General features: G+C 37.4%; 2 long non-coding RNA genes across 2 annotated transcripts; both read left to right on the plus strand.

Annotated features, from left to right (window-relative positions):
• On the plus strand, positions 224-19520 carry LOC108636781. Its single transcript, XR_001918580.1, has 4 exons — positions 224-627; positions 7134-7182; positions 8019-8094; positions 19496-19520. It is a non-coding gene; the product is annotated as an uncharacterized LOC108636781 (long non-coding RNA).
• On the plus strand, positions 19547-22881 carry LOC106502479. The gene is made up of 3 exons (XR_001918581.1): positions 19547-19696; positions 20054-20133; positions 22820-22881. It is a non-coding gene; the product is annotated as an uncharacterized LOC106502479 (long non-coding RNA).

Raw genomic sequence — 25550 nt, forward strand, 5'->3', positions numbered from 1 at the left:
TGGAGTGATATGCAAGTTTGGCCTTGAAGTACAAAATTTTTGCCGAGAGAATGAACTGGGTTCCAGGTATCATACTCCAAAATGTCCTGGCTGAAACAAACTTTGCCAGTGTGACAAAGATAATTGCTTTACTTTCACATTTATATTTTCTAAAGTAGTTACTTTTTTTTTTTTAATCTAACTGATTTATTCATATGTACTAATCATCAGTGTCCTTTCTCAAACAGCTAGGAATGGTTGACCCCAGATCCTGAAGAAAATGAATGCTAGGAAGATTCCAGCACTGACCTACTGGCCTTTTGAGCTTTTAATGTGAAGTTAGGGACTGGCGTGAAGAGCAGCTGGGCAGGGAAAATAAACCATGATCTACTGCCGGGATTCAGAAAATTCAGTTCATGAATCACCGTAAATCTGACTGGCCTGCTGTGAAGGGAGATTACCCTAATCCATGACACTCTTCCCGGGATCATCCAGCCCCCTGTGCACTTCCCCCCAGGAGCCACTAAAGCCCAGAACAAATCCCCTATGGAAAGCTCTTGCAGTAGCCCTTCCCCTGCCTCAGAGTAATAGGAGCTGTCTGTTATCTCCAGCTGGAAAATTAAAGTTCTACTTGGTCAAAGCCAAAAGGTAATACAGTTCTATAACCCTGTGGTTTCATCTGTTTATTACTTGCTCTTTGGGGAGAAGACAATAAATAAAATATCTGTGTATGTAATATCCCCTTTTCCCTCCGGGGAGTCACATAAGTCCCAAATTTCTAAACAACCTCAGTGTGAAGCAATGTTTGCCCAGAGTCCACCAGCTTCTTTATGACTCTCTCATTAACCTCGTTAACCTTCCAATTCCTGTTTCTTGGGACTGATCACTTCTACCTAATAATGTTGTTACAAACTATTGCATAGACTTAAAAAGTAGTTACTTATAATCTTTTCCAATTCTATCATAGTATTAGGACATAACAATGCTTTCCAGGCTACCCCTTTTTAAAATAACATAATGGAATACATAGAAAATGATAGTATGAAATGGTGTTTTTGGGCAAAGGCTTTCTAAAAGTTCTGAAATTTTGGAAAGGTAAAGGTATAGAAATTCCTTTGGTTTAAAGATATCAAAGATCATAGGGAAGCTTACTGGAAACTTGCTACTTTTTTAAAAAAAAGTGTTGAGGTAATTTAAAGTGTTTCTTGGAAGTTGATTTCTGAGTATTTGTGAATAACCTCTCACATAGCATCAAGTACAAACAAATCTACCATTCAATGAATTCCTTATATAAAGTTTGAGAACTGGTTCGAGCTTTAAAATATTCTATAAATATTCTGTGTTTAGCTAAAACTGCAAATTTACTAAGGTATTAGGAACTATGGTGATTTATATTATATTTATATAGCTTATTTCTATCAATTCATTTATTGATCATATAAATAAAATATTTGAGGCTTAAGTATTCATATCTGGTAAACTTATGGTTTTCAGAACACTAGGGAATACAGTGTTTATTTCATTCAAGCCATAATTTGTTGAAGTAAAAAATTCTCTAGAAAATTGGATATGAGGAATATAAGAAAAGTTGCTGGTTGATGTATTGCTAACAATTAATGCAGCTGTCAAAATTGCCTAACCTTAGGCATAAGAAGAACTTAGTGGAAAATTCTTCCAGGCTAGTAAATTTATTCAAATGCTCTAAATTAAACAAATAGACATTTGTTATTATTTCCCTTGCAATGAAATAAGTAATTCACAAATATTTTGAGCATTTGATATATTTCTGACTGTTTCAAACACAGTAGGGTATTAAAAGATATCTAGGTTTTGCTTATGAGGAGGTTATGATCTATTTGCAGAAGCAGGTTATAAGTGTTAAACCAATGATACTGTTTTCTGACATGGGAACCACATGACACTGAAAATTCTGGAGGCTTGGTGTGATGTAATATTTCATGACCCCAAAGTTTATTAGAACTTTTGAAGAACTTTGATGTATAGATTATGATAGAATTGCATGCTATGAGGCTTGAGAGCTTTTTCTCAAGTGTCAGTCAGTGGGTACTGAGTCATTAAGTGGTCATGAATGGATATAGCATTAAGTGTTTTGTAAGTGAAGAGGAAGGAAAAGTAACCAATGTGGAAAACTCCATGTGACTTTTTAATGACTACAAGCTTGGTTAAAAGAGGACAAGAGAAACATCAAGGGCTTTCCAGACCTTCAGTTCAGTCCAGTTCAGTTCAGTCGCTCAGTCGTGTCTGACTCTGCGACCCCATGAGTTGCAGCACGCCAGGCCTCCCTGTCCATCACCAACTCTCGGAGTTCACCCAAACTCATGTCCATCGAGTCGGTGATGCCATCCAGCCATCTCATCCTCTGTCGTCCCTTTCTCCTCCTGCCCCCAATCCTTCCCAGCATCAGTCTTTTCCAATGAGTCAACTCTTCTCATGAGGTGGCAAAAGTATTGGAGTTTCAGCTTTAGCATCAGTCCTTCCAGTGAACAATGGTGAAATCAGTTGACTTTGCGAATGTTGTGACATATATGGAAGAGAATAGGTGGGCTGTTTGGACCTCAACTCACAGGAATGAAATAGAAGTATTAAGGAAGGAACTACAGTGTAGGGACTGCAATCCTAATGTCTTTCTTTTACTCTGATATTAAATACTTCCGTTTTAGTTTTAGTCTTTTAGTCCTCTGGTCTTTAGAACATGTATGGCAATGCCATGGATTGTAGCCCATCAGGCTCCTCTGTTCATGGAATTCTCCAGGCAAGAATACTGGAGTGGGTTGCCATTCCTTTCTTCAGAGGATCTTCCCAACCCAGAGATTAAACCCAGGTCTTCTGCATTGCAGTCAGACACTTTACTGTCTTGAGGCATATGTACATATATAGCTCTATAATAATTTTCAGAGCTTAGAAAATGTTAAGAATACACTTGAAAATTTATAAGCAATGATTAAGAGAGTCTCAAAAGTCAGAATTAGTAATGCTGAAATTATTCTGTTTCTCCTCTGGCCTTAGTATTTAGTGTTAGTTGCTCAGATGTATCTGACTCTTTGTGACTCCACAGACTGTAGCCCATCCGGCTCTTCTGTCCATGGGATTCTCCAGGTGAGAATATTGGGGTGGATTGCCATTCCCTTCTCCAGGGGATTTTCCCAACCCAGGGATCAAACCCAGGTCTCCTGCATTGCAAGCAGCTCTGGCCTTAAGTAGTATCTATTATTTTTTCTGTCTATAGCCTGCAAAGCACCAGGAACATGGAAAAACAGAAAATATAACAAACATTTGTTGAATTAATGCATCTTTCCTGAGAGCAGAGATTATATTTCTTTTTTTTTTGTCATTCTCCGTGACTCCTATATGGCGTTTTGCATGCAGTGGACTAACTATAAAGTATTGAAAATGTTTATATTATTGAGAAGCAAGCATGGCTGAAGCCAATATTACTTGGTCAAACTGTCTCATGCATTCTTTCATTCATTCAGCCATTCAGTCATGGGTACATTCGCAGAAACTGTACGAAGGGCTATTGGTCTGATGGTGATTTTATGCCTTCCCTGGTGGATCAGTGGTAAGGAATCTGCCTGCCAATGCAGGAGATGTGGGTTTGATCCCTGGGTTGGGAAGATCTCTTGGAGAAGTAAATGGCAACAGACTCCAGTATTGTTGCCTGGAAAATTCCATGGACAGAGGAGGTTGGCTGGTTACAGTCTATAGGGTTGCAGAGAGTTGGACATGACTTAGGCACTAAACAGGCTGTCCAACTCTTACTGATCCTTCAACTCTTAACTCTCTTGTCACTTTGTTTAGCATTCCAGACTGAGTGAGGTGCTTATCCTTTCATAACCATTTCTAATTTTATGGTAATTTGTTTGTATCTGTTACCAGATAGGGATCCATAAGAGCAGAACTGAGTCATTCACCTTTTGGTCCTTAGTGCCAAGCCTAATACCTTGTTTATAGGTCTCACTTGAGGGAAATTTGTTGAGTAAATGTTTGTAAAAAAGTATAATCTTTAATGATGATATTGTCAGATATATGACTTTGGTAATTTGGGTTTTAAGTATTGTGTTAGGAAAATTGAAAAAAACTGCCGGTTATAACAGTTTGGAGACAAAGTATGCATTAATAAGAAGGAATAATTACAAACACAGAAATTTGATATAAGCTATATGATGAAATGTACATAACCATTAATAAACTATTCATATCATATTATAACCATTAATTAACTATTCATATCATATGATGAAATGTACATAACCATTAATAAACTATTCACATTTTTATTGTGACCAACTTACTGTGTGTCTAATAATTAAAACATAATTGTTAATGAAAGTGCTCAGTTGCTCAGTTGTGTCAGATTCTTTTAGTATATTCATGAAAAATTATGTAAAACATGAAATGTACATTTGAGTATATCCTGAGCTGTTTGTTGTTTAATCACTAAGTTGTATCCAATGGACTGTAGTCCCATGGATAGTAGTCTGCCAAGCTTCTCTGCCCCTGGAATTTTCCAGCAAGAATACTGAAATGGGGTGCCATTTCCTGCCCCAGAGGATCATCCCAGTCCAGGGATCAAACCCACGTCTCTTGGATCTCCTGCATTGGCAGGTGGATTCTTTACCACTAGCGCTACCTGGGAAGCCTAATTGTGAATGAAAAGTGAAAGTCTCCCAGTTGTGTGTGACTGCAATCCCATGGACTGTAGCCTGCCTGGCTCCTCTGTCTATGGAATTCTCCAGGCAAGAACACTGGAGTGGGTTGCCATTTCCTTCTCCAGGAGATCTTCCCAACCCAGGGATTGAACCCAGATCTCCTGCATTGCAGGCAGATTCTTTACCAACTGAGCCACTAGGGAAGCCCCTAACTGTTAATGAAATGGTGATATTTATTCAGTGTTTAAATAAAATGACTGTCTCTTTAACCAAATTAAATAACACTTAAAATTTCTTTTTGACATTCTCAAATCAAGTAAGTAACAATTATTATCTTTAGGTTGGAAGTATAGACTGATGAGATTTAAAATATTTTTCTAAAACTTAGCAATGTTGTTTGTAACAAATAAAATGGAATCCACTAGTATGCCCTTATTTATTTGATTGTGAGCTTTCAGTCCCCACCAGAACTTCTTGAGAAAAAGTAGAATCTATATGTAAGGTAAAGTTTACTTTATAATCAGACATGTGCCTTTACGTGTTTGGAGGTTAGAGACAACTCACGTCTTGGATTGGGTGAAGGCAATGATATCATTTCATCCTCAGAACACTATTTGGAAGAGAAGCTGAAACAATTGCAAAACGAGGGAGAAGGCTTAGCACAAGTGGATTTTTGTCTCATGAGATTTGCTGAAATGTATTATTTTTCCTAGAAATGCCTTAGGCCCAGCTTGTGCTTGTTTTAATTCTCTCCATATCCTTCGCAGGTTACTTTGCATATTAGTAAGTATGAGTTGACTTGAACTGAATTTCGCTTGTTTGGACCCACTGCTCTTGAGTCAATTGGCATCCCAAAGGCATGAGGATAGAGCATTCCTTTTCAATAATTACTCTGTGGAACAATTTCCCACTCTATATAACTCCTGGAATTCTCACAAATAGTCACAAAGGATGGAAAACAGTTGGATATTAAAGCAGGAGATTACAGACCCAATAAGCCAACCTTATCAGCGTTCTTTTCCCTTCACTCCAAAGTATCAGGAGTGACAATTTCAGGAATTATGCATAAACTCAAAGCCACATCCTACTCTTGAATTCTTGGCATTATTTGGGTCAAGATTTTGTCTCTTTTTTAATTCCAAATGTCCTTTATTTCCTTTTGAATTATATTATTTCTAACAAATCTTTTGGTCTTTTACTTTTGGCTGTGCTGGGTCTTCACTGCTGCTCACAGGCTTCCTCTAGTTGCAGCGAGAGGTGGCTACTCTTTGTTGTGGTTCACAGGCCTCATTGTGGTGGCTTCTCTTGTTGTGGAGCACTGGCTCTAGGCACTCCGGCTCAGTGGTTGCAGCTCGCAGACTCTAGAGCGCAGGCTCAGTAGTTGTGGCACACAGGCTTAGGTGCTATGAGGCATGTGGAATCTTCCCAGACCAGGGATGGAAGCTGTGTCCCCTGAACTGGCAGGAGGATTTCTATCCACTACTCTACCAGGGAAGTCCAAGAATTTGTCTTTTATGTGGTGTGTTTACATATGGATAAAAGTAGTGAAGTCATTTTCATTGAGAGCATTACCAATTAGAGTCTGAAAGCTCTGAAGGTGGTGATTGTTATTATCATTCAATCAAGAGAAACAACAATTGACTTAGAAGGTGAATGGTAAAACAATATAGAGTCAGTGTTTCATGAATGTATTCACACACTGCTGTATTCAAAATAGATAGCCAACAAGGACCTATATAGTTCAGAACATGGAACTCTGCTGAAGGTTTATGTGGCAGCTTGGTTGGAAGGGGGTTGTTGGGGAAAATGGATACATGTGTATGTATGGCTGAGTTCTTTTGCTGTTCACCGGAAGCTATCACAGCATTGTTAATTGATTATTTGTTGTTGTTGTTCAGTCGCTAAATCGTGTCTGACTCTTTGCGACCTCACAGACTGCAGCATGTCAGGCCTCCCTGAACTTCATTATCTCCTGGAGTTTGCCCAAGTTCATATCCATTGAGTCAGTGATGCTATCCAACCATCTCATCCTCTGATACCCTAAAACAAAATAAAATGTTCAAAAGGAAAAAATAAGTTTAAAAAAGACCTAGGACAGTAAATCAAAAGTAAACCCAACTGAAAATTGATAGTTTTTAAATTTCATACTCACATAATTTGTGGACTAATTCTTGATGCATATGATTAGCCATAAATTTAAAAACAAATGCAAAGATCAAATTTCCACCTCCACTCCCTAATCCCAAAGAAGAGATTTTAAAAACTAATTTACGCATTTTACTGGGTTGACTCATTTAAGGCACAGCTACCCTAAATGGTTATAAATTTCTACATATATAGGTGTTAGCAGATATTTTTATATGGGCAAATCCTGAATAGGAGGAAAAAGTAATTTTGACTTTGGGCATACAACTAGCAAATTTAAGAATAAGAGTTTTCTTTTTAGCTTGTCCTAAAAAATAACACCATGACATTTTATTTCAGGTAGCAGGATGAAGTGGCTGCTAGAGCCTGACTTCCTACTATGAAAAAGGTAAGGTATGGAAGAAAGGAACAGTCCTAGTGGAAAGCCTAGCATAAGATCACTTATCGACCAAATCTTACTGTTTAGTATTTCCACTTGTAGACTAGATTTTACTCAACATAAATAGATAAAAAATATGTGCTTTTATTTCAGCTTCTTTTTTTTTTTTCTGAAAAATAAAAGGCAAAGCATCTATCCTATAAGATGAATCAACTTATGTAGTGGTTGCTAAGTACTGTATCTTCTAACCCTGGCCTCTCTAGAGTTTATTTAATGTGGTTCATCTTCAGGAAGTTACAGAGTAATGAAGAAGAGTCATGCAGGAAGTAGTGACAATTTCAGTGTTATCTTTAGGAAAAGTTCCACGAAACAAAGGAAGCCATTTTTAAACTGTCTTAGAACAGGTTTTTTAAAGCTAGTTTAGGATCGTATAATAAAGCATGCCTATTATTTACAGTTATTCCTTTAATAATAATTTTCACATGTGTTTTGGTGACTAACAATACTATTGATATGATTCCCTAAAAGTCTCATGAGTTTTATGTAAAGTTGTTAGATCTTTTTTTGTTCTCAAAGCTTGGAATAGATATTTAAAGACTTGTGCAAAGCCACATAAACCAGTTGGTGGCAGAACTGGTGTTAAGGGTAGGTCTACTGACCTTAGCTCCATCTCCATTGTTTTGTGTTTTTTTTTTTTTTCTCATTACTTCATCCTATCTTATTTAATTTACTGTGGGAAAATATATTCTGAGAAAAATAAATATTAATGGAAAAGAGTAATGTGAATTCTGACTTACGGATGTTGTTTTAGTAATCTTCAGCATCTTGGTTTATTTCATTCCCAGGCTGTTAATGTCCTGCAGTGGATGCTGACATACAGCGATGTGGTTCCAGACTTGAGCTCAGGAGGCAGGTGTTCGGGTAGGGCTGGTTCTTCTCTTCATTAAATGTGAGAGTTTATGTCTCAGCTGCTCCTTTGGAAAAGAGAGAGTGTAACAAAACCTACCTTTGGGGTTCAGTTCAGTCACTCAGTCGTGTCTGACTCTTTGCAACCCCATGAATTGCAGCATGCCAGGCCTCCCTTGTCCATCACCAACTCCCAGAGTTCACTCAAACTCACGTCCATCGAGTCGGTGATGCCATCCAGCCATCTCATCCTCTGTCGTCCCCTTCTCCTCCTGCCCCCAATCCCTCCCAGCATCAGGGTCTTTTCCAACGAGTCAGCTCTTCACATCAGGTGGCCAAAGTATTGGAGTTTCAGCTTTAGCATCATTCCTTCCAAAGAACACCCAGGACTGATCTCCTTTAGAATGGACTGGTAGGATCTGCTTGCAGTCCAAGGGACTCTCAAGAGTCTTCTCCAACACCACAGTTCAAAAGCATCAATTCTTCAGTGCTCAGCCTTCTTCACAGTCCAACTCTCACATCCGTACATGACCACTGGAAAAACCATAACCTTGACTAGATGGACCTTTGTTGGCAAAGTAATGTCTCTGCTTTTCAATATGCTATCTAGATTGGTCATAACTTTTCTTCCAAGGAGTAAGTGTCTTTTAATTTCATGGCTGCAGTCACCATCTGCAGTGATTTTGGAGCCCAGAAAGATAAAGTCTGACACTGTTTCCCCATCTATTTCCCATGAAGTGATGGGACCGGATGCCATGATCTTTGTTTTCTGAATGTTGAGCTTTAAGCCAACTTTTTCACTCTCCACTTTCACTTTCATCAAGAGGCCTTTTAGTTCCTCTTCACTTTCTGCCATAAGAGTGGTGTCATCTGCATATCTGAGGTTATTGATATTTCTCCTGGCAATTTTGATTCCAGCTTGTACTTCTTCCAGCCCAGTGTTTCTCATGATGTACTCTGCATAGGAGTTAAATAAGCAGAGTGACAATATACAGCCTTGACGTGCTCCTTTTCCTATTTGGAACCAGTCTGTTTTTCCATGTCCAGTTCTAACTGTTGCCTCCTGACCTGCATATAGGTTTCTCAAGAGGCAGGTCAGGTGGTCTGGTATTCCCATCTCTTTCAGAATTTTCCAGTTTATTGTGATCCACACAGTCAAAGTCTTTGGCATAGTCAATAAAGCAGAAATAGATGTTTTTCTGGAACTCTCTTCCTTTTTTCCATGATCCAGCTCTTTTACATGATTTACCTTTGGGGTAGATTGTGAGAATTCAATGAAGTATTGTTTATTTAGTGTTTATAATAGTGTTGATGTATATAGTAAGAGCTCCCCAAATGTTAAATACTATTATAGTTACTTTAATTATTAATATTATTAAGGAAAATGAAAGATTTATTTTCCCCAATCAAAATACTAAAAAATCAGGAACCAGGAGAAATTCAGTTTTGGAAAAAGTGCTTCTCAGTGCTCCAGTGATCTTGCTCATAAGCATTGTTAGCTCATGGTAAGGGCCAGTAAATGAGAAACAGAAGAATAATGTTTTCAATTAGTAAAAACTTCATAAGTGAGGTTAATTAGCAGCTTAGTTACTAGATTAAATTATCATGCTTTGAAATTCAGGCTTTATTCTGAAAAAACAATTGTTAAATAGACTAAGAAGTCCCTTTAGATGTGGCATTAGTCCTCAGGATAGAAGCTTTGTGATGAATTCTAGGTAAGTGAATTTAAGACATGGATTAAATATTCACTAAGTATGTGAGTTTAAAAATTATGGAAGTGTTGAGAATTTGTCTTAGAAAATCTGCTAAAAGTAAGTACTATAAAAGTAATAGTTTAATTTTTGGCTCTGATTATAGAAATTGGCAGCTTCTTTTTTTCTCATCCAGTTTAATATATATATATAAATAGTAAAGTTGTAAAAATATTTTTGATCATGTGGTCTTAAGCTTTACAAAATTCTAACTATAGCACCTTATTGCACAAATGGAATCTATAAAACCCAAAAGGAGCACCTGTGGTGTTGCAAGAATGGGGGGCTAGAGGTGGACTCACTGTTTCTGCAAAACTCACCACTCCTGCAAAACTCATGAGTGTACCTCTTCTGTTTGTGTTGTTGAACTTCCCTGATCAGGGTTTGAACCTGCGTGCCCTGCAGAGGAAGCATAGTCTTAGCCACTGGACTATTGGGAAAGTCCCACATACCTCTCCTTTAACTGGTGAGGAAACTGACTCCATAGACAGTGTGTGCTTTGCTCAAAGACACTCCCAGACGGACAGTGGCAGAGCCAGTCTTGAATAAATATCTTCTCCTTTTCTGCTCTTTTGATTGTACCATATATCCTTCCTAGTAAAGAATCTATAAATTAGAGCCCTTTAACAATCCAGATTTTTTTTCTTCTCCACTCCTATTATAGAGGTATACCTGATAGAAAGTCCATTTAGCTTGATATCAGCATGATGGGCACACCCTTGGATCAGTGCAAATCCTCCCAATGTTTAACTGATTAACTCATTAATCAGGTTGATCACTTGCTCTATGGACCTACTAGGCACCATGTTACTCCCTGGGAATATCAAGCTGATGGCAATGCCGTCATTTCCCTAATAGGTATAAGAGGAATATATAGAAAGATACATAAACAAATACTAGGTATCTTGAAGTGGCTTAACTAGAAAGTAAAAATTGTGTGAAAATGTTAATTCTTTAAACATTAAAATTTTGTCATTATATAATGCTTTGTTCATGGTAAATGAAATACTACTTATATACTAGAATGGCAGGATAGTAACTGCTTTTTATTTAGACTTAAAATATTATTTATTCATTTGGCTGCACTGGGGTCTTAGTTGCGACACATAGGATTTTTGTTGTGGTGCACAGATTCTCTAGTTGTGGTGCCTTGGCTCACTCATTGCTACTTTCCAGAAACCTTCTAAATATGAATGCTTCAATGTCTTTGGGAAATGGGAAAAGACAATAGTTTAGAAATTTCTGCTGACCTTGAAAAAGAGAAGGTGAATATCTTAAGTGGCTTGACAGTTGACAAGCTCAGGAAAATGTTCTTGGGAATGTGCAATAATGGTTTGTTCAGATTAGATGACATCCTGAATCATAAAGGGCTTTCGCAGATCCACAGTTATTTCAGCTGTCAACCCACAGGATGCCAAGCACTAAAGCATGTTCTGTGAGTGTCAATGTCCTGGGAGACGATTTTTGGAGTGAGTCTCACATTTCTCTGTCTTGTGAGCAGAAGAAATAACTAACTTTTTTCCATTCTATTATTTCCAGACTGTTTGTACAGTGAACAGCCTTAAAAAATGGAGATAATATCTCCCTTCAGAGCAAAGAGCAGGCATGCTTATTGCCCAGTATAAAATATTCAGGTTCCCTAAGCTCAGGGTCCCTCTCCTATAAAGCTTATTATATATGTCCAGGTGTCACCTGACCTCCTCTGCTGATCTTCTGGCTACCATTAGTGCTAAGAGGAATAAAGTCAGTTGTCTCTGATGCAGGCATGGCACATCTTCTTCCAGCATCTGTAAAAGTATGCATGACAGGCTGAATGTTAGTTTGCAAATAGCCTTCACAGCACAGTTCTGGCAGCTGACAAGCCATCTCTTCCCTTCTCTAATATCTGGTCTAGTGAAAAAAAAAAAAAAGCACAAGTCATTTAGGGTCCATGAGTATGGTTTCCTGAGTTGTGTATTTTTAGCAGGAAGATTCTGGCATCTCAGAATGCACATTGTTTGTGGAAACCAGATATGCAGTTGGTGGAGACTAATCAGCCAATCATGACACTGCAGAGAATTTGAAGACTTTTAGATAATTCACTTCTGCTCCTCTGCTGCAGACGTCAGTCTCTTTAAGACCAGCCTTGAGCAAACCTGGGATATAGGTCTTTGGTCTGAGGAACTGCTTTTACTTTTTCCTTTCATTATTTAACATACTTAGAAATTATCCTCACTGTTCCTCACTGGTCTCGATTTTCATCCTTAACTGTGTACTAGACTTCCATTTCTGAATACACTTGAAATGAATTCCATTTCATTTTTGGATGATAATCCTTGATGTTATCATGAATTAACACAACAAACCATTTCTGATGAGATTTAAGATCATTTAAGATATGGATTTTTTTTCTATAATATCATAGATTAAATAGGGGCCAGTCATATATAAGAAAGTTCTCCAACCTTGGCATCTCCTCTCATAAAAGGTTAATACAGTTTTCTAAGATTTAATGATGCCCAATGACTCTGAGTTTCATTTCTGTACATGACTCATTATTATTATTATTTTTTTGATGCCATATCATGTACCATGTGGAATCTTATTATCAGTTTCCCAATCAGGGATTGAACCTGCGCTCTCTGCAGAGAAAGTATGGAGTCCCAACCAATGGACCACCAGGGAAATTCTTGTCTTCAGGGTCTGGATCTCAGTTTTGTCCCATTAACTTATGGTTCACTTATTCTTCCGCAGTTCTACCCTCTCCCTTCCAACCTCTCAATAAGTCACCCATTTGATTCTGGGAGCTGGTCAACCCTGATGCCATGCAGAAGCTCAATAAACATTTGTAGAATGATTCAGTGAAGGTGTTGGGTCATTTTTATTTGAGTCTTTTAACAAGTACTCTTCAATATAACCAGTTCCTTGATTTCCAATAAAATAATACATGGAAAGAGTGGTAATAATGCCACAAATCATATGCTAATAACAAATTGGCTGAGAGCTTACGATACTGTGCCAAGTGCTTTAGATATTAATATATAGCCTTATTTACTCTCCACAAAGTTACTGTATTATTATCAATACATCACTTATTTATTTTACAGATTTAAAAATGGGTGCAACAGAGAAAGTTTGCAGTTTTTCTAAAGTCACTCAGTGACGGATCTGACATTCTTTTCTACCTTCTAAGAGAGCCAGGGGTATCTGGTGCACATATTCTATGGTGGAAGAGGAGAACTGAACTTTTACTTTTGGCCAAGGCTGATATAAATCAGCCATAAAATTGTCTTCTTTGTCACAGGATCAGGTAAAAGGTCAGAGCCAAACTAGAAAAGCTGAACTTCATTGAAAGCAAGCTGTGTGTATTCTCACCAAACTTATTTATACAGCTCTCTCCCATATTAGTTGGATGATTAAAAAGAATAAAAATTTCTCCATGAAAATTTCTATGGTACACTCCTTGGTGGTGTACTTCTGGCTATAATGAAAGGTATATGCATTTTTCCTTTGCCTTATCAGAATTCTTCCTAACTGAATGGCCTGTGGCACAAACTTACTTTCCCAGCTCTATTATGTGAGTGGGTGCTGAATAATTTATTTCATATTATTTGAGGCCTTGTGTGTATTATTAGAATGAGAGGAAACCATGAAAATTATGGGTTCTTGGTTTACTACTTTAACAAATATTTACCAAGGCCAACAAAAACAATATTTACTGCATGACTGGAAAACAAAAGACACAGTCTTTGCCTCCTCACATTTGGTTGTTGAAGGTTTGGTTTGCATTGTTTATATCAAAGAGCCTTGCAAATAAATATAAAAATAAAGCTGGGATAGGTACTTAGAAGAAGAGTACATAATAGTATAACGGTAAGCATTAGGGGGAGTGGATCAAGTTGGGGAGGTCAAGTAGTGTCTTTCTGAAGAAATGAAGGCTGAGCCAAGGTCAAGTACAGTTGTTACCCAGATGAAAGGAGACCGGCGATGGGGTTATGAAACAACACAGTAGAGTTCAGCTCACTGAGTATTTACAGAATGCCCACCATATACCAGACATTATGCTTCAGTTCAGTTCAGTTCAGTCGCTTTGCAACCCCATGAATCGCAGCATGCCAGGCCTCCCTGTCCATCACCATCTCCTGGAGTTCACTCAGATTCACGTCCATCGAGTCCGTGATGCCATCCAGCCATCTCATCCTCGGTCGTCCCCTTCTCCTCCTGCCCCCAATCCCTCCCAGCATCAGAGTCTTTTCCAATGAGTCAACTCTTGGCATGAGGTGGCCAAAGTACTGGAGTTTCAGCTTTAGCATCATTCCTTCCAAAGAAATCCCAGGGTTGATCTCTTTCAGAATGGACTGGTTGGATCTCCTTGTAGTCCAGGGGACTCTCAAGAGTCTTCTCCAACACCACAGTTCAAAAGCATCATGTTGGGAAATAAAAAATGAATGAGACATGGTTTTTGCCCTGGTAAATAACTCACTATCAGGGTTTCATCTTCAGGTAGTTGAGAAATTGGGAGAGTCACATCGTTTGTGATTTTTTGGCTTTTCTGTGTAGTTTGAGTTTCCTTTGTTGTCAGAATTCCCTCAGCTAGGCAAGTCCTTCTCAGGAAAATGAACATAGTTTTTTGTCATGGAATAATCAGGGTTTAAAAGTGAATAGACATAGTCTTCTAGTTCAAGTCCAGCAATACTATTCTAGGTTTTACCATCAATTGAACGTGGCCTCACAATGGAGCACAGGCCACTTTCAGAGCCTGCTGACAGCACAGTTCCAGGAAGGAAGCCTGACTGCCACCAAACAAGAAACTCATTATTTCTTTATCTCTCTGTCTTTTTTAACCATTAACTCAATTACTCAGTTGAGTAAAATTGCTCAATAATTAATCCAGCCATAGAAACAATGAATAAACACACTGTATGTGCACTTGATTAATCTGTTTTCATGTTAAGTGTCACTCATATCTGGAGTACAAACTCCTCAGGACACACAAGTCACACACATATGAAAGTCAAGGGTGTAAACAAAGGGGAGAGGCAGCAACTGTGGAAAAAGGGAGATTGCCCAAAACCAAAGAAACAGGATGAAATAGCGTACTCCAGGGCTGGATCTCTGCCCCAGGCTCTGGGACATGTCCTCATTCATGGTACCCACCAAGAGCACATTCTAGGCCTGCCATCTTGCTCTCTGCAAAGGGCTAGGCCCTCTCATCATCTTTGAGCCTGTGATTCTGGCCTAGCTCCTTATTCCAGAATCTATGGGCTCTTTCCCTGCTTGGCTTCATACCCTAGTCTTGGAGGAGAACTTTCTCCAGGGCCACTTCTGAGCAATGTGCCTCTGCTCTTCTGTTTGATCTTGACTGGGCCACTGTACCACCAAGTTCTAGATACCTGGGATGCCGTCCTGACCCATCCTGCTTGGGCTGCTCCTTTTTCTAGGATGGACAGACCCCCACACAGGAATGGATGAGTAAGATAGTGATACCCAGACCTGTGCCTCAGTTTTGCTATCTCATTTCATTGTTTCTTACTTTTCACTCTTCTTTGCAAGGACTCACAAACTTCATTTGTAGTTAGTGCCAATATATTATGCTACTGAGGCTTTCTCTTCCTGGATGCAAATCCTAGACACTTGTTTTCTTTTTCTGTGTTTCATTATTATTAATTTTTTTTTTCATCTTTGAGGGTTGATCTGTTAGGGGACAAGTAATATTTCTAAGGGGACCCTTAGGTATTGCATCACTAAGTGACTTGTCCAGCTTCACAATGTGCCCTTGATTATGGAGCAATCAAGTAGAAAAGGAGAACAGCTCTCAAATTTTCTTAACTGAGTATGCATAACCACTATTGTTCAGATCCAGTATATATATTAACTAAGTGATTGAATGTTAGTAGTTTGAATTTACCAACTAAGGAGTTTTAATTTTGAAGAGTGAAGGAAATTAAGTTACAGACAATGTCATTAAGTGGCCTCCTGGAAAATGCAAAATATACCTCTGTATTCACAATCCATGAACATTTTGAGATTTTGCTGTTGAAAATGCAGTCTATGTTCTGTCTAACAATTCCACACTCTTCCTGTGAAGAGTTATTATCAACCCTGTTGATGAGAGCTGTGATTTTTGCCTAAAATTTCTAAATGAATGTGGTGAATGTCTACCAAGTTGTTTGTCTATCTGTCTAGCAAGTTATTTGCATCATCTCGTTTCCAGATTATTCTGAAAATGCAATTTAATGTGCACCATTTTACCCCTTGAACAGTTATTCAAACTGTTTCTGCTTAATTTTTTTTCTGGAAATATTATTAACAATATACTCCAGTAATGATCTAGCCCAAGATGTTCTTGTGTTATTTTGGAGCTAGTTGCTAGTGACTCATAGCACGTTGGACGTCCAAGCTATGGTTAACTGGTGGTCAAGTTAGGAAATTCTGTTCCCAGTAACTCTCCTTTTCTTAGCCCAGAACACCTCTCTACTCTTTTTTTTTAATTTTTGATTCGTCATGCTCATAGTCTCTGCTTGGTGTTTTCAAACCCAAAGTAATGCAATGACATGCCATAATGAGTATTGTTCCTACTACACTTCCAGCTTAACTAAAAACAGGAAATACAGGCCATTTCATGGAAAAGCCCACTTTTGTGATATTTCCAACCCAAAAGGTTTGGATCAACTTTGAGTATCTGAACTTTTGGCTTCTTACTTACAGTAAACCTTCTAACTTCAGAATTTTAACACCATTTCTACTTATAAGATGATGCCTTCCATATTTAGACTATGCTGACACATGAACTAGTTTGCTTTGAAACCATTTTTATTTAATGTTAGGATGTACTTGTAGCCAAAAAAATCGACATGAGAAAGTTGTGTGAATCATAAGATTTAGAGCATAATTGTAGAAAGAGATACACTTCCCATAGTTTCAAGACTTTCCTTACTTATTGGACAGTTTACTTAAAATGGGTCTATTTTTATGAGGTTTTACCCATAAAGTGAGTATTTGATGTATAAGTTTGTTACATAAAGTAAACCCAGGAGCAAAAATTCTAGTTTAGGTAAAAATAGTCTGACAACTCTTTTGGTAAGGATTATCAGGCCCTACCAGGAAATAAATCAAAATTATTTTGGCCTTTAATAATCAACCAATTGACTTTTAGTAATCCTGGGAGGTAGAGGTTGAAGAAGGAAATGGCAACCCACTCCAGTACTCTTGCCTAGAAAATTCCATGGATGGAGGAGCCTGGTGGGCTGTAGTCCATGGGGTCACAAAGAGTCGGACACGACTGAGTGACTTGACTTGACTTTACTTTACTTTACTTTAGGAGGTAGAGGGAGTTTAAAGTTAGAACTTCGTGTGCACTGTATTTTTTCAAGATCCAGTGAGGTAAAAATCTCATTGGGTCAATTAAGAAAAGAAGTCACATAAGGTTAGGTTTATTTGATTCCAAAAAAGTAGAGTGGCCTTGGAAAATTCATTATGTTATTTTTCAGTGTCTGTGAGGGGCCTATATTTTCTTGGTTTCTTCCGTATTGTGTGGCTGTGTGGACTGACCATAATGAATTGGATGGGTTGCATTGTTTCATTCATTCTCTTCTGACTTAGCCATGTACTGTAATCTTACAAAACAATCTTATATCATGGTTTTCAAGCATGATAAATGGTGGCATGAACTATAATTCCAAGTTGAGTTGTTAAATAAGGTTATTTCATTTGCCTTTGTAAGATGTAAGTTACTAAATTTCTATTTTCACCTTTGATTTAGTTTTAAAGGCAAGTCATCTCAAGGAAGGGATATGAAAAAATAGTAATGTCAAGGAACATGGAGGTTAAAGATAACAGAAGCATTTTCAGAAGGATCAGGGCTCTCTACCCTTAACCTTTATTGAGCAAAGATTTTAACTCAATGTTTGTTGAAGTTCTGAAATGACCAAATAGTAGTTCCTTTTATTCTGTTTCTTGCTGTTATTTAGCTGGAATGTACTGGATAGGATTAGAAATGACTGTTCTTTCTTTCTTTCTTTATGATTCAGACAAAAAGGAGCGTGTCAGAATTCTTAAAAATAATCTTTCTTTATGAGATTTCAAGCCTGTGTGTAGACTCAGAAAGTGGAGACAGTATCTAGGTTTTTAAAGAATTTATCAAACTGTACATAACATACTAAACTTTAAAAATTTTGCCTATGATTGAGTTGACAACATAATCTTCCATCCCAGGTCAACTCTCCTCCCCTAAACCTTCTTCCAAAGCAAGAAAAATAAAGTAAAAGATGGCTAATACCTGTTAGAATGCTGCAGAAGCCAAACATTTTTCTATTGTGTCTGTATCACATGATATCCATTCTCCTCTGCGTAATTCTTGGAATAATATCACTCACAAGTTAAGATCTTACAGCTAAGATTTTTAAGCTCTAGCTGAATAATGCTGGATAAGTTAGAAAGTCCTAATGGTGAACTTATAAAGAAATGTTGACAGGGCTTGGATTCTCACAGTGCTAGTGGGTACCATGATTATAATAATGGTTTCCTTTAAAACTCTTCCATTTAATGTTCCAAACATTGGAATTTGTAGTTTTTCCTTTGGTCCAGAGATCAAAAACATGAACAATTTTATATTTCTTAGGCTGGATGGCCTCTGTGTTTCCACAATTTCTGTGGGAAAGCAGTCTACTCTTTCTCAATTTTATTAAAACCACCATCTTGGCTCCACTGTGTGCCATTACAAGCACTTTCATTATGTCTCATATCTCCTTTTAGGAAGTTGGACTCTGCTTATTGCTTTTCTTTGTTCTTATTGGTTTTAAAAAACTACATACTGTAAGTGAAAAATGGTTTAGAAATTGAAGATAGGGTAACACATGCGGTTAAAAAGGTATTGTGAGAGACAGATTATTTGAGGTCAAACCCTTCTGCCACTTAGTAACTTTGTGAGTTAGGCAAGCTGTATGACTCTAAGCCTTTTTTTCCTCATCTGTAAATTGCATATATTAACAGTATCTGCCTTGTGAGGCTTTTGTGATAATTAAATAAGGTAGCAAATGTGAAGTGACTGGATCACAGTAAATTCTCAACAATTGGTGCCATTACCAGATTATTTAGTTATGTATTTAGTTGAGGGGTATATTGGACTGGGGAGCTATTCCCTTCTCCGGGGACTCTTCCTGACCCAGGGTTCAAACCCAGGTCTGCAATGCAGGAGACCCAGGTTCAATCCTTGGGTCAGGAAGATCCGCTGGAGAAGAGAATGGCAACCCATTCCAGTATTCTTGCCTGTAGAATTTCATGGACAGAGGAGCAGTAAGAAAATGTAACAAAAATAGAAAATGTTGTTCTATTTATTTGGAAATATTATCTAGTAGCCGTTACTGTCTTACTAAGAAAGCTTTATTTTATAACAGGCATATTTTAGTGTTTTTGTTTTTAAATAAGATAAATTAAACTTTATTCATTCGACAGATCTTTATTGGGTACCTACTATGTGCCAGTTGATGAAACGCACCTTATTCTGTTGTAAATTATGATGTTTGCCTTGGCTTTTTCTATTTTGTTGTGTTTTTGTGGTTATCTGATTATGGAAGTTACTCAGTATTCCTAATTTGCTAAAAAGTTTTTCTACCATGAATGAACATGAGTTTTATCAAATGATTGTTTTTCCCTAGCTCTTTTGAGATGACCATTTGAATTTTCAGGCTTCCGTGGTCGCTCAGTTGGTAAAAGAATCAGCCTGCAATGCAGGAGACACGAATTTGATCCCTGGGTCAGGAAGATCCCCTGGAGAAGGAAATGGCCTTCTCCAAGAGTATTATTGCCTGGGAAGTCCCATGGACACAGGAGTCTGGCACGCTATCGTCCATGGCCCGGTGGCGCGGCAAAGAGTTAGACATGACTTGGTGAGTAAATAACAACAACATATGAGTTTTCTCTTTTTCTTTCAGTTTGTTGAATTTTATTAAAAGATTTTAAATATTAAATCACCTGGGCACATTTAGTGGAGACAAATCTTAGTTTTGGTATTTATCCTTTTAACTTACAACTGAATTTAATTTTGTGCTTATATTTTGTGTCATGAATTTTATATATGTGTTCAGGGGAGAGATTTGCTTGTTATAGTTGTATTTCTTTCGTATAAAATTCTTGTTCAGTGTTGATATCACATCCTGCCCTCACAAAATGAGATTGGAAATATTTCCTTATCTCTTTTTTTCTGGAAGCCTTTGTGTCAGACTGGTATTATTTCTTCCTTGAAGGTTTCAAGGCATCACTGATGTAACCCGGATCTAAAGTTTTCTTCCCGAGAGAGAAATTAGAGATGTAATTTCTTCCACAGGTACAGTATTATTGAGATTTTTCATTTTTGTGTGTGTGTCAATTTTTGTTCCTTTTTTTCCTTCCTTCTCTCCTTCTTTCTTTGGAAGACTAGTAGTTGCTGGTTTTGGTTCAATGTCTCAAGGGTATCAGATCCAAGGTCTTTGTGATTCTCTTCATAGTTTCCTTGTGGTTGAGTGGTGGCTGCTGTGGCTGAAGCCACCATGTTCAAGTCTCAGGTTGGAAATTAGTGGAAGCAACTCATAGCAACTAGTGGAGTCTTCATGAAGAATGCAAAGCTTTCTTTAAAGATTTAGGTTTCTGTCTCTCTGGCCAGAATTGTGTTTCATGGCTCTCACTTTAGTGCAAGGAAAGCTGAGAAATGCTATCTGGACACATTTCTGTTCCCGTAGCTATGCAGGTTCCATTAGGAAGGAAGAAAGGAAAACAGATTGTATAGACAACTATCTGTGTGTCTATCATAGGTGTGACATTAGATGTGATTCTTAAGAAAATATCTGTGGGCACTATCAAAGGTGATTTGGAGCTAGATGACTTGGTTGACATATTCTCCTAAGTTTAGTGGCCATGATATCTAGAGATTATTATATTGATGAAAGATTTGAAGGTGATATTAATGATGACTTATAGTACAATGCAGAGAAGGCAATGGCACCCCACTCCAGTACTCTTGCCTGGAAAATCCCATGGACGGAGGAGCCTGGTAGGCTGCAGTCCAGGGGGTCGTGAAGAGTCAGAAACGACTGAGCGACTTCACTTTCACTTTTCACTTTCATGCATTGGAGAAGGAAATGGCAACCCACTCCAGTGTTCTTGCCTGGAGAATCCCAGGGACAGCAGAGCCTGGTGAGCTGCCGTCTATGGGGTCGCACAGAGTTGGACACTACTGAAGCGACTTAGCAATAGTACAGTGATACCTCTGGGATGTTTTAAGTTTTTTTCTATTTGAAAGAAGTTACTAAGAAATAATGAACAATAATAATAATCATCTAAGAAGCATGTCTTGATAATGTTAATTCATTTCATTTCATTCATTGCTTCATCATCACATGTTTATTGGGCACTTCTGTGTGCTAGGGACAGAGCAGTGAAAAAGATGGACCAGTCCTATTTTCACAGACCACAAAGTCCAGCTGGGAGACAGGCAATTAACAGGGGACCCAATCAGAAAGATTATTATGTTTTGTACTATGGGTGTTCCCTGGTGGTTCAGTTGGTAAAGAATCTGCCTGTTATGCAAGAGATCCAGGTTCAATTCCTGGGTTGGAAAGATCCCCTGGAGAAGGAAATGGCTACCCACACCACTGTTCTTGCCTAGAGAATTCCATGGACAGAGGAGCCTGGTGGGCTATAGTTGCTGGGGTCGCAAAGAGTTGGACATGACTGAGCGTCTAACACTTTCACACATGGGATACTAGGAAAGACAGAGCGATGAGATAAAGTCACTGGGGTGTGAGGGGTCAGGTGCTATTTCAAATAATACGGCCAAGCCGGAAAAGCCTGTCTGCAAAAGTAACCTTTGAGTTGAAGGATGAGAATGAGCTGAGTGTGAAAAAAGCCAGAGTATATGTGTTAGGGTGAAGTGAGAAGAACAGATGCAAAGACAGAAAAGAGCCAGAAATAAGGACTTGAGGCTGGTGTGGGTGCACCTGGGAAGAACAGGGGGGTAACCTGTGGTGAAGGAGGCAGGGGTCCTTCCCCAGAGGGCCTATTTGGCCATTGTGTAGGAACCAGTGGAAGACTTGAAGGCATAAAGTTGGCAGTCCGGTTTATGTTTACAAGGCCCTTCTGATTGCCATCTGAGAAGGGCTGCAGGGAGGCAAGGAGCTGTGCAGGGAGACCAGTTAGGAGGACCAGTTAGGGGGTTAATGCTCTGGCCCAGGAGAGAGGTGGTGCTCTGGATGAGAAGGGCTTCAGAGGAAAACCAGAACACCTGGAATGTATGGTGGGGCAGAAGCTGATGGTACTTGCCTATGGATTACACAGGGGAATTAGGAAAAGCCTTGTTTCTAAATATTTTTAAAACTTTTTAGTTTTTGTGTTATCTGTAAACTCTAATGGCAGTATCCTAACTGGGTTCTTCCAGTTCTTCTTAACTCAAACGTCATACATTAAAATGTTAATATCTACTGGGATAACTGTTTTCTTTTATCCTTTAATTAAAAACAGCAACAACAGCAGAAAAGGATTTTTAACAGAACAATAATTCCAGCTTGGTATTTGCCCTTGAAGATCTTGCCTGTGTCCTTTATCCTAAGGGAAATTCCTCCTTTCCTGTTTTTTTTCTAGTTTACAGAAACAAATATCGAGAAAAAGACACATAATATAGTTTTCTTTCTTAGTAGAAAAGAGATTAAAAGAAAAGAGCAACAGCAACATCTTTCTCATATTATTTATATACATTACTGTTGAATTTAATGAAGAAAAGCAAATGGTTTTTTTTATGTAACTTTATTTGAAATAAACTTAATCTACACTAGTGAGTCCCTCAATTTAATGTCCACATAAATCACATGGAGGTCTTGTGGAGATGAAGATTCTGACTCAGTAAGTCTGGGTGGGCCAACGTTTGCATTTCTACCTAACTCCCATCTGGCCCACAGACCACACTCGAATAGGAAAGATGTTAACTTTGCTCCAAATGGGCATTGTCCCTGCTCTTAATCACTTATAATTTTATTTTTCAGTGTTCCAGGATCATCAGATTGGAGAAACTGACCCATTGGAACTTAAAACATACTTGGTAAGTAGGAGAAACAAATAAGGAATTCTTTTTCTCTCTGGAATTTATTTCTAGGTTTATAATTCACATTCTGTTTGGCCTAAGAAAGCCTGGCATATTGATTGTTGTCTGGTATGTTCTTTACCCTAATGACTAAGAATTTAATTACATTCCAAATTGTGACTATTTCCCTAAATATTCCCAGCTGCTTTCAAGATGAACTCTATAACATTACTAGAAATAGGCTCTGTGGCCTTTTTGGGAAGTCTGCAATAAGATCATATGATCCCAAATAGCTTTATTCAACATGTGATGTTAAGAAGACCACAGAATTTTGGAGTATCTTTTCAAGTTAGCATTAATCATATGTGGTTTTCTTCTGAAAGCATTTCTTTCAAAATGACCCACATTTTGAAAAGAAAAAAACCCATATCAATTTAGATGAGATATTGATGGAGAGGATTTGACTCAGAAACTTTATCTAGAAATCATAGATTAGATTTTTTCATTATTTTTATTATTATAAAAAAGCACAAACTACTGAAACATTAAACTTTTTATAGAACTATATTGCTTAAAAAATTAAGTTAGGTCTAATCCCAGTCCTAGAGATGTGTATATGTGTGTTAAGTCGCTTCAATCGTGTCTGACTATTTATAATACTTTGGACTGTAGCCCACCAGGCTCCTCTGGTCATGGGATTTTCCAGGCAAGGATACTGGAATGGGTTGCCATTTCCTCTTCCAGGAGCCCTGGAGGTAATAAATGTTAATACTCTGGTGTCTATTCTTTTTCTACATTTTTTCTATGCATTACTAATATTAAATGAATATATATACACATATAAATGCACCTATATTTTATACAGGAATTAGACTAGGTCATAATATTGTTCCATAATTTCCAAACAGCAGTACTGAATGCCTAAAATCACAATAGATGAAATCTTTGGTATGTTTTCTTTTCACATGGAAATAATAGATTTTGATATTTTCTATGTCAATAGTTTTTAGGTATATACTATCAAACTACTTGTAAACCAAAAGGGAGGGCTTATTTAAGTAATAAGCTTTATTACTAAGTTATAAGTGCCAGTACTATGTACAAGAGTACATAAAACTGAAGTAAAAATTGTTTTATCAAAATATATTTTTTACAAATTGCTAGTTTTTAAATACCCAGAATATCATTTTTAACAGAAAAATGGCCTTTGAAAACCTTGTAACTCCAAAAAGTAGGCTAATTTTAAAGGTATTTGATGACCTAATTATTTAAATGCCATTCAAATTGGGATTTACAAAAATATATATTTAGCCAAGAAGTATTTACTTAGCTGAAAACAGGAGCAAGAGATTCTCCCTGCTATTATAATACTAGTCAACTTTTTCTAAGCCGTCTCCATTTTCTGCCTCTTGTACATTTTATTTTTTACATACAAAATTTTCTGTAAATGTAAATACTTACATAGCACATTTTAAAAAGTATGCCTATAAACCCATCCTCTCTATAAGAATTAGAAAAATGCCAAATATCTTTTTATTCTTTCCTTATCCATCTCCTGTTTCTTTCCAAGAGGTAACCTCTGTGCTGAATTTTTCAGTATTCATTCTCTTAAAAATTACCACATATCCACATGAATTGAAGATATAACATACCTGTGTTTTTTAAGCTTTATAAAAATGGTTTCATACTTATCTTTCTAGTCTTTTTCTACTCTATATTATTTCTAAGATAATACACATTAATATCTGTAGTGGTAGGTCATTTCTTTTCATTGCTGTGTGATATTAACTTTGTGATTGTATCAAAATTTGTCATTTTAGAAATGGAGATTTGATTTTCCAGTTTTTACTGTTATTATGAAACCTACTTCTCTAAACATTCTAATACACTTCTCCTGATGTACAAATAAGGAGTTTTTTTAGGTTGTTTATATTTTGGAATGGAATTGCTGAATCATAGCAAGTGATCAGCTTCTCAAGATAATATGAAGTTGTTCTTTTCCAAAGTACAATTTTTGTTTCTACAAGCAGATCGAATCTCATTGATCCATCTCTTGGTTTTGTTATTTGTCTTAATTTTTAAAAAGGAGTATAATTTTATTATCTTAATGTGAAGTTACTCCACTGTTGCTAAAGTTGATAATTTTTTATGCATTTATTGACAATTTGTGTTTTCCTCTCTATTAAATGGTGGTTTACTCATTCTTTTGCTCATTTTTGTGTTAAGTTATTTGTTTTTTCTTATGTTTCATTTTTCATTTAAGGACTTTATTATTTACTTTTTCCCCTAATTTTTAAACAGGGAATGCATCTAATGCTGTGTTAGGTATGGATTCTCCTTCTAGTAATGGCAGAGTAACTCAGATCAGATCAGCCATTTCAGTGAGAATGTTATACACATAAACAATATATACATAAATCCACAACATATGCATAATTTTATATCCACACATGTAGTTGCATATATACATATCGCATATGTGTGATTATATGTATGTGTGTATGTGTGTGTGTGTGTGCGTGTATATATATCACAACTATCTGAAGCTATTTGAAGACAAAAAAAGGTGGGCAGAAATGAAGATGTATTGATACTTCAAAGAAGAGAATAGCATTAGGTGAGTTTCCTATATTCCCACTCAGCACTATTTTCAGGGTTACCACAGAGACTGGGCTTCCTAGGTAGCGCTTGTG

The sequence above is a fragment of the Capra hircus genome, chromosome 9, assembly GCF_001704415.2.
Source record: "Capra hircus breed San Clemente chromosome 9, ASM170441v1, whole genome shotgun sequence".
Lineage (NCBI taxonomy): Eukaryota > Metazoa > Chordata > Mammalia > Artiodactyla > Bovidae > Capra > Capra hircus.